Source organism: Echinops telfairi, unplaced genomic scaffold, assembly GCF_000313985.2.
Source record: "Echinops telfairi isolate 266 unplaced genomic scaffold, ASM31398v2 ScPeMD7_7424;HRSCAF=8462, whole genome shotgun sequence".
NCBI lineage: Eukaryota > Metazoa > Chordata > Mammalia > Afrosoricida > Tenrecidae > Echinops > Echinops telfairi.
In genome coordinates, this window is record NW_022111324.1 from 62,527,014 (window position 1) to 62,534,452 (window position 7,439).

Here is a 7,439-nt window from a genome sequence, read left to right on the forward strand (position 1 = left end):
GTCTCATAGTGGGGCTGGCCATGTGGTCCTCTCTGTGGACTGGCTGCTCTAATTGGGTTCATCGTCCTCAAGGCCTGGTGGGCCAGGATGTTCTCCATTCTCTCCTCCTTCCCCGTCATCTGCTCCTGTGTGCTCCGATCAGATATGTCCCTCTCCGGGACTGCGGATTCAGTGCCATCTTTTGAAATAAATTCTTCTTGGAAGAGGGCAAAAGTGTGCCTTTTTATAGATCCAGGGACACTGGAGCAGGCAGAGGAGTCATAGAAGTGGACAAGTACTGAATGAGAGTCATAAAAGTCCATAGCCAAGGCCTTTGCATATGGAGGTGGAGGTGGAAGCACCTTGACAGGATGTGCACAGCCAAGGAATGCCGATATGCATATTAGCGTACCTGACCACCGCCGACTCCTTGACTATAACTCCCTTCAGAAACCAACAATGTATCAACTGTGCACTAAGTCTAGTGTGGGAGCACAGATTCTCTGACGAGGCCTGCCAAGAAAAGCCTTTCTTTCCTTATGGTGTGGCCTCAAGGATCACATATAGGATTCCAGACAGAAGCTGGACACCTCAGAAGGAGCTGTTACACCTTTCTGAGAAGTTTGGATTTGGCGATGAAGAGTCACTTCAGTAGGGAGTGGCTTGATTACGTTTATGCGTCAGCCGTGTGGAATAGATGCTGATGGAGAAATTCTACCATGGTCCTAAGAGAGAGGGAGGTGTGATTCTGAATCATGCTGTTATCAGCACCAGAGTTGCTTCGTAACCCTCGCTGGAGCTGGCCAGAGGCTAAGGACCCGAAAGAAGCATACCTGCCAACCTGGCTGAGAAGTGGTGCTGTGGACAAAAGAACTGTGTCCTTAACATTTTGGAACCTTGTAGCTTCCCATTATCTGTGAGTTCTTTAGGGCCATTCTGATGGATGGTCAAACTCAGCAGAGAACTGGAGGGTGTGAGACAGAGATGTCAGGATAAAGAAGGTTGGAGGGTTGCGGCTTGTCTGACTGCTGCAAGGTGGAAATCAGCCTGGGGCTGGTAAGGGACTGGATTTTCTTTCACTTGTGTGTGGCTCGGGTACAGACTAATTCTCTCAGTAATACATTTGTCTTGGTCTCATTAGGATGCCTTCCAAAACAAAACAACAGTGTACATTTTGTACCATAAGGAAAAAAATGATTTAAGGTTCAAGAATGGTATCAAATTTTCAACAAATTCAAGTGGGCACATTCCCATATCATTGAAGCTTTTAAAGAAGTTTATGGGAATTCTGCCCACCTAAACAAGTTTTTAGATGGATCAAGGGTTTAATGGAATGGTAGGAAGAATTCAAAGATAAGCCCAAGAATAGGAAGATCATTAATTTTGTCAAGTGAAGAAACTGTGACTGAAGTCCAGAAACTGGTAGAAAAGACTATAGAATTAACAGTAATATGACATCCACTGAAGTTGGGATCACACAGCTTGGCCTATTACATGTTCAGTGAACCATCTGACCTTGGCAAGCCTGTGGCGTGGTGAGTTCCAAAAGTGTGGCATGAAGATCAGCTAGCTCAAGGAGCGGATCGTTCTAGTCTTTCAATAAGATTGAAGCTAATGGAACTGATCATATGGAATTACATTTAACTGGGAATGGGTTTTAGATTTACCAATACAATCTGGAGAGCAACGTTCCGCTCAAACAGTGGCTTCCTGAGGGTCGGCTGGCCCAGTTCAACAAAAGGCAGCAAGGTCACCCAGAGAGTGATGATGACGGTTTGGGGGCATTCCAAAGGGGTGACCTGATAGATTCTCCCTAAGGACTCATGGTAATCCTTGAAGGAGGAAAGGGGATTAGGAAGAAGTTATAAGAAAATGGAAAAGTGCATTGGTGTGGGAAAGGCCAGGAAAGCTGACCTAAGGAATATTTTTTTGCCATCACAATGCACGTGCTCGTTCTTGGAGGGTAGCAAGAACAGTCCTATGAGAATTTCCTGGGAAACCTTACCCCAACCACCCTAAAATCCTGAGCGTGTCCCTTTTAACTTCTTGTTCGTCCCTAAACTTGAAGAACCCTTAAAGGAACATGATTTGAGTCCTTTGGGGAAGTACAAACTGCTGTTTTGACATGATGTAAATCAAGGAGCACAGAATTACTGGGGGAAGTGATAGAGAGGTGGAAGCCCCACCTACAAAAGCACATAGACCTAGATTGAGGATATGTCAAGAAACAATAGATTTACATTTTATTGTTTATTAAAGGTTTCCTCACTTAACAATATTGATATTGAACCCAACGGGAGAGTACACCTGCTATTATGTTCTGTGACGGCACTTTTACCTAGCTTCTATCCTGGTGACTCATTTGCTGGCTGCCTGCTATAGACAACTGGGGCTTTAGACTCTATCCTGACAAGGTGCACAGCATCCTTCAGAGGCCACACCAGAAGGGCTCATGGTGGAAACCTCAACAAGTGAACCAGGCTTTATCTTAAACTCGCCTGTAGCAGATCTAAGGCACTGACATTTTCCCTTGGACTTAAGACTGAAATGCCAGAGTGTGTGAAGCTGCAGAAGGCCACCGCTGTCCCGAGGTTATGGAATTGGTGATTGTTGGGCTTTGGTTAGGGTCGCCTGCGTTGAGGGGGCCAAATGAATAACAGCCCAGGACTACCCTATTTACTATTTTAATGCTCTCTTAGCTTTTTTATGACATCTATTAGTCTGGAAGGCATGATTCTGCCTTTGTGAATGAATGAGTGTTATTGAACGTTTTGCCCTATTTTTTAGTTCTAAAATCATCTTTTAAAAAAGTTCGTTTCATTGGGGGCTTGTGCAACTCTTCTCACAATCCATGCAAACATCCATTATGTCAAACACATTTGCACATTTGTTGCCATCATCAGTCTCAAAACATGTTCTTTCTACTTGAGTGCTTGGTAGCAGCTCCTAATTTTTCCCCACTCCCTCCCCCACAAAACCTTGATAATTTATAAATTTTTATTAATTTTATGTCTTTTTAAAAAACTTTAATTGGCATATAGTTCACATATCATACAGCTCAATAGTTCAATCACATAAAGAAGAGTTGGACAGTCATCACCACAATCCGTTTTCGAACATTTTCTTCCTTTTTTGTTTTAAGAACATTTTCTTCATTCTTTTCTTTATCATTTTATTGGGGCCTCAACCAACTCATCACAATCCATACAGACATCAATTGTATAAAGCACATTTGTACATTCGTTACCCTAATCATTCTAAAAACATTTGCTCTCCACATAAGCCCCTGGCATCAGCTCAATTATCCCCCTCCCTCCCTGCTACCACCTCCCTCATGGACCCTTGATAATTTATAAATTATTTTGTCATATCTTACACTGTCTGACGTCTCCCTTCACCCACTATTCTGTTGTTCATCCCCCAGGGAGGAGGTTATATGTAGATCCCTGTAATCGGTTCCCCCTCTCTACCCCATCTCCTTCCACCGTCCCAGTACCGCCACTCCCAGCACTGGTCCTGAAGGGATCATCCATCCTGGATTTCCTGTGTTTCCAGTTCCTATCTGTACCAGTGTACATCCTCTGGTCTAGCCAGATTTGTAAGGTAGAATTGGGATCATGATAGTGGGAGGTGGGGGGAAGCATTTAGGAACTAGAGGAAAGTTGTATGTTTCATCATCGCTACACTGCACCCTAACTGGCTCCTCTCCTCCATGCAACCCTTCCTTAAGGTGATGTCCAGTTGCCTACAGATGTGCTTTGGGTCCCCACCCCGTACTCCTCCTCATTCACAATGATATGATTTTTTGTTCTTTGATGCCTGATACCTGATCCCTTTTGACACCTCGTGATCACACAGGCTGGTGTGCTTCTTCCATGTGGGCTTTGTTGCTTCTCAACTAGATGGCTGCTTGTTTACCTTGAAGCCTTTCAGACACCAGACACTATATCTTTTGATAGCCAGGCTCCATCAGCTTTCTTCACCACATTTGCTTATGCACCCGCTTTGTCTTCAGTGATTGTGTCAGGAAGGTGAGTATCATGGAATGCCAGTTTAATAGAACAAAGTATCCTTGCATTGAGGGAGTACTTGAGTGGAGGCACAAGGTCCATCTGCTACCTTAACACTAAACCTATAAATATATGTACATAGATCTATTTCCTTCTCCCCAACTGTTTTACATCCTCTACCATTGGCTAAATAAATGATAATATCAATAGAATTACCTATGCCTCATGAGGATGAATTATAATGTTCTCTATTGTAAAATGATAATGATGTATCTAAAGTAAACCAGAGACATGTATAAACCATATATTTATTAAGAGCATTTGCACTTGCACTTAATTGTAGCTCCAACCTAAGAACAATTAGTTCCTATGGCATGGCTCTACTTGATTCTCACCCTCAGGGAGAGATCACTGAAGATATGCTTGCTATAGCAAAGTGTGGTGATGAAATCAGAAGGTGCTAAGCTATAAGAAAGGATAATGTCTAGACTCTTAAAGGCTGGTCTTAAAACAAGCCGCCATCTAAATGGAGTGCTAATTAAGTGCACAGGAAGAAGCACACCTGCGTGTGTGATCCAAGGCTTAAAGAAGATAAAACTGAAATCCGAAGGGGAAAGTGGTATCAGAACTTAAATTCTGAACACTCACTTTGCAGAAGGCTGTGGATGACAATGGAAGCCCAACAGCCATTTTCAGAGTCCCCACGTGGATGAAGACTGTGATCATTCAACAGGGATGTGCATGTCCTTACTGTCAGACAGAGAACATTTTACAGTAGATTATGGATGATGTAGCTATGTTAAAATGTAACACCTTATCATTTGATCTCCCTTTTGACCCATTTTAAAAGTTGTTTCCGTTTTTAATATTTTATCCTTTCTTTTCATTTGAGTGTTTTTCTGTGTGCGTTTTAAAAAAAATTTTTGTCATTGTTGCTATTTTTTCTTTATTCCTTGTTTTTGTTTTACATAATTTTCTGTATATGAAATCCAAGATAGATAAATCTATAAAGATAGGAACTGGGGTTGTGAAAAAAAAAAAAGAAAAAAGATAGGAACTGGATTAATAATTAGCTACAGATATGGCAGCGAAGGTTGTGGGGAAATGGGGAGCTAACAGCACTGAGTGTGAGAAGACCATGTTCAGAAATTGATGCTGGTGATGATTGTCCAACTCTTTTTAAGATACTGAACTCTTGAATTATATGCATATGTGATACGTGAATGTGATATGTGTATGATATGTGAATTATATGCCATAGAATTATAAACAAATAAATGAAATAAAGGTTTCCAGTAGATACCCTCTACTAGACCAGTCTCCCTGCCCCTTGTCCCCTCAGAGTTGAGGGCTAACAGGTCACAGTTGACCTTCTCCGAGGCACCACCCTCTGCAGAACGGAAGGGTGCTCACTGCCATTTTATTCTGAGCAGCCCAGAGTCAAAGACCGACGCACGAGTCACAAAAGGCAAACCTATTTACCTTGAGGTGTCGCTCATTCTGTGGTTTGATAGAGACTCCAGAGTTCCCTTTGGGTCAGGATAAGGCTAGTCTCCAGCTGAGATCATATTCTTTTTTTAAAAAATAGTTTTATTGGCATATAATTCACATATCATAAGATTTGATTGCTCAGTCATAGAGGAGTTGTGCAATCATCACCACAATTTCTGAATATTTTCTTCTTTCTCATACTCACTGTGGTTAATTTCTCGTTTCCTCCCAGTCTCCACTGCCATGCCCGTGGGTAATAATTAATCCAGTTACTGTCTCTATAGATTTACCTATGCTAGATTTCATATGCAGAAAACCATACAAAAACAAACAAATAAAACTAATGGCAAAACAAAACTGAGGAGAACACCAATTGAAAAGAAAGCAGAAAATATTAAAAAGCGAAGCACTTTTAAAATGGGTAAAAAAGAAGATCAAATGATAAAGTGTTACATTTTAATCTTACATCATTGATAATATACTTTATGATGCTCTCTGTCAAATAGCAAAGTTATGCACATCCCTGGCCTACGGTCAGAGGGAACTCACTAGAGGCTTAACCCAGGTTAAGGGGATCCTGCAAATACAGCTTTTGGGTTTCCACTGTCACCTACCATCTTCAGCAAACTGGGTGATCGGAATTTAGGCTCATATCATTACCTCTTTTGTATTTAGACTTTATTATTATAACCCTCGGATCACCCAGGCTGGTGTGGGTCTTCCATGTGCATCTCCATGGGCGCTGCCATGTATTTGCTGTTTAATGCTTCCTTCCCTAAGGCTACGTCTGTCCGTCTCTGCTTTTTCATCCTTCTTTCCTGAATGCATCCTGTGCTCCCCTCTCCCAACATCAGGGACATCTACATCCCTTCTCAGATTCTGCTTTGATGATAATATCAGAAGCTGTATTGGGAAATAGTTCAAGGCCAGGTTGGAGAAAGAACATAAAATTTGTTTTATATTGAGCTGATGACTTTGAGCCACTTATTTGGCTCTTAGTGTCTGGGCAACCGAAGTGAAAAGTGAAATCTTTATTGGTGATTTGTTTCTTATTGGCAGGATGAAAGCATGTGTCTGTCTTATGAAGCGAAACCTTTCTAGGTCTGAGATCTTAGAAATAAAAATTGGCTATGGGGCTTCACATAGGTAACAGAGAGTGATGCAAGGAAAAATGTCTGTCCGTCTCTGCTTTTTCATCCTTCTTTATGTTTATCAGCTTCCATGAGTCAGGAGAAGCCTGGCATGAGTGGTTTGTACTTACCTAAATCTACATCCGCGTAAACCATTTCTTGATATAAATCTCTTTCTGTATACAAATGCATACTAGCATCACTGCTTTGCTTTAGAGAACCCAGCCTACTATATATGGGCAGCCATGAGACTCAAAGGAAGTGATCATAAGTATCCACATCAATCCTGTAAACACCCATTCTAGTGGGTTTCACAAAACTGATATTTATATTGCAGCAGCCCTGGTGGTGTAGTGGTTAAGGACTTGGCTACTAACCAATGGTCAGCAGTTCGAACCTACCAGCCACTCTCTACGGAGAACATGATAGTCTGTTTCTATAAATCTTACAGTCTTAAAAACCTTATAGGCCAATTAAACTCTGTTCTATAGTGTCACGATGAGTCAGAATCAGCTTGATAGCAACAGGTCTGGTAAGAAGTCCTGGTGGCACAGTAGATATCGAACTCAGCTGCTTGCTAAGAGATTGGCAGTTGAAAATGAGCAACCATTCTTTGGAGAAAGGTGTGGCAGTCTGCTTCCATCAGATGTACAGGCTTGGAAACCCTAGCAAGCTGTGGTACTCTGCCTCACAGTGTCTCGATGGGTCCTAATCAACTGGGCAGTGGGCTTCGGGTTTTGGGTTCTTTATGATTGTATATAAAAAAAGTAATGGTACAGTATCCATTTTAGCATATTGATAATGTGCTTCTTTTTATTAATCAAGATAA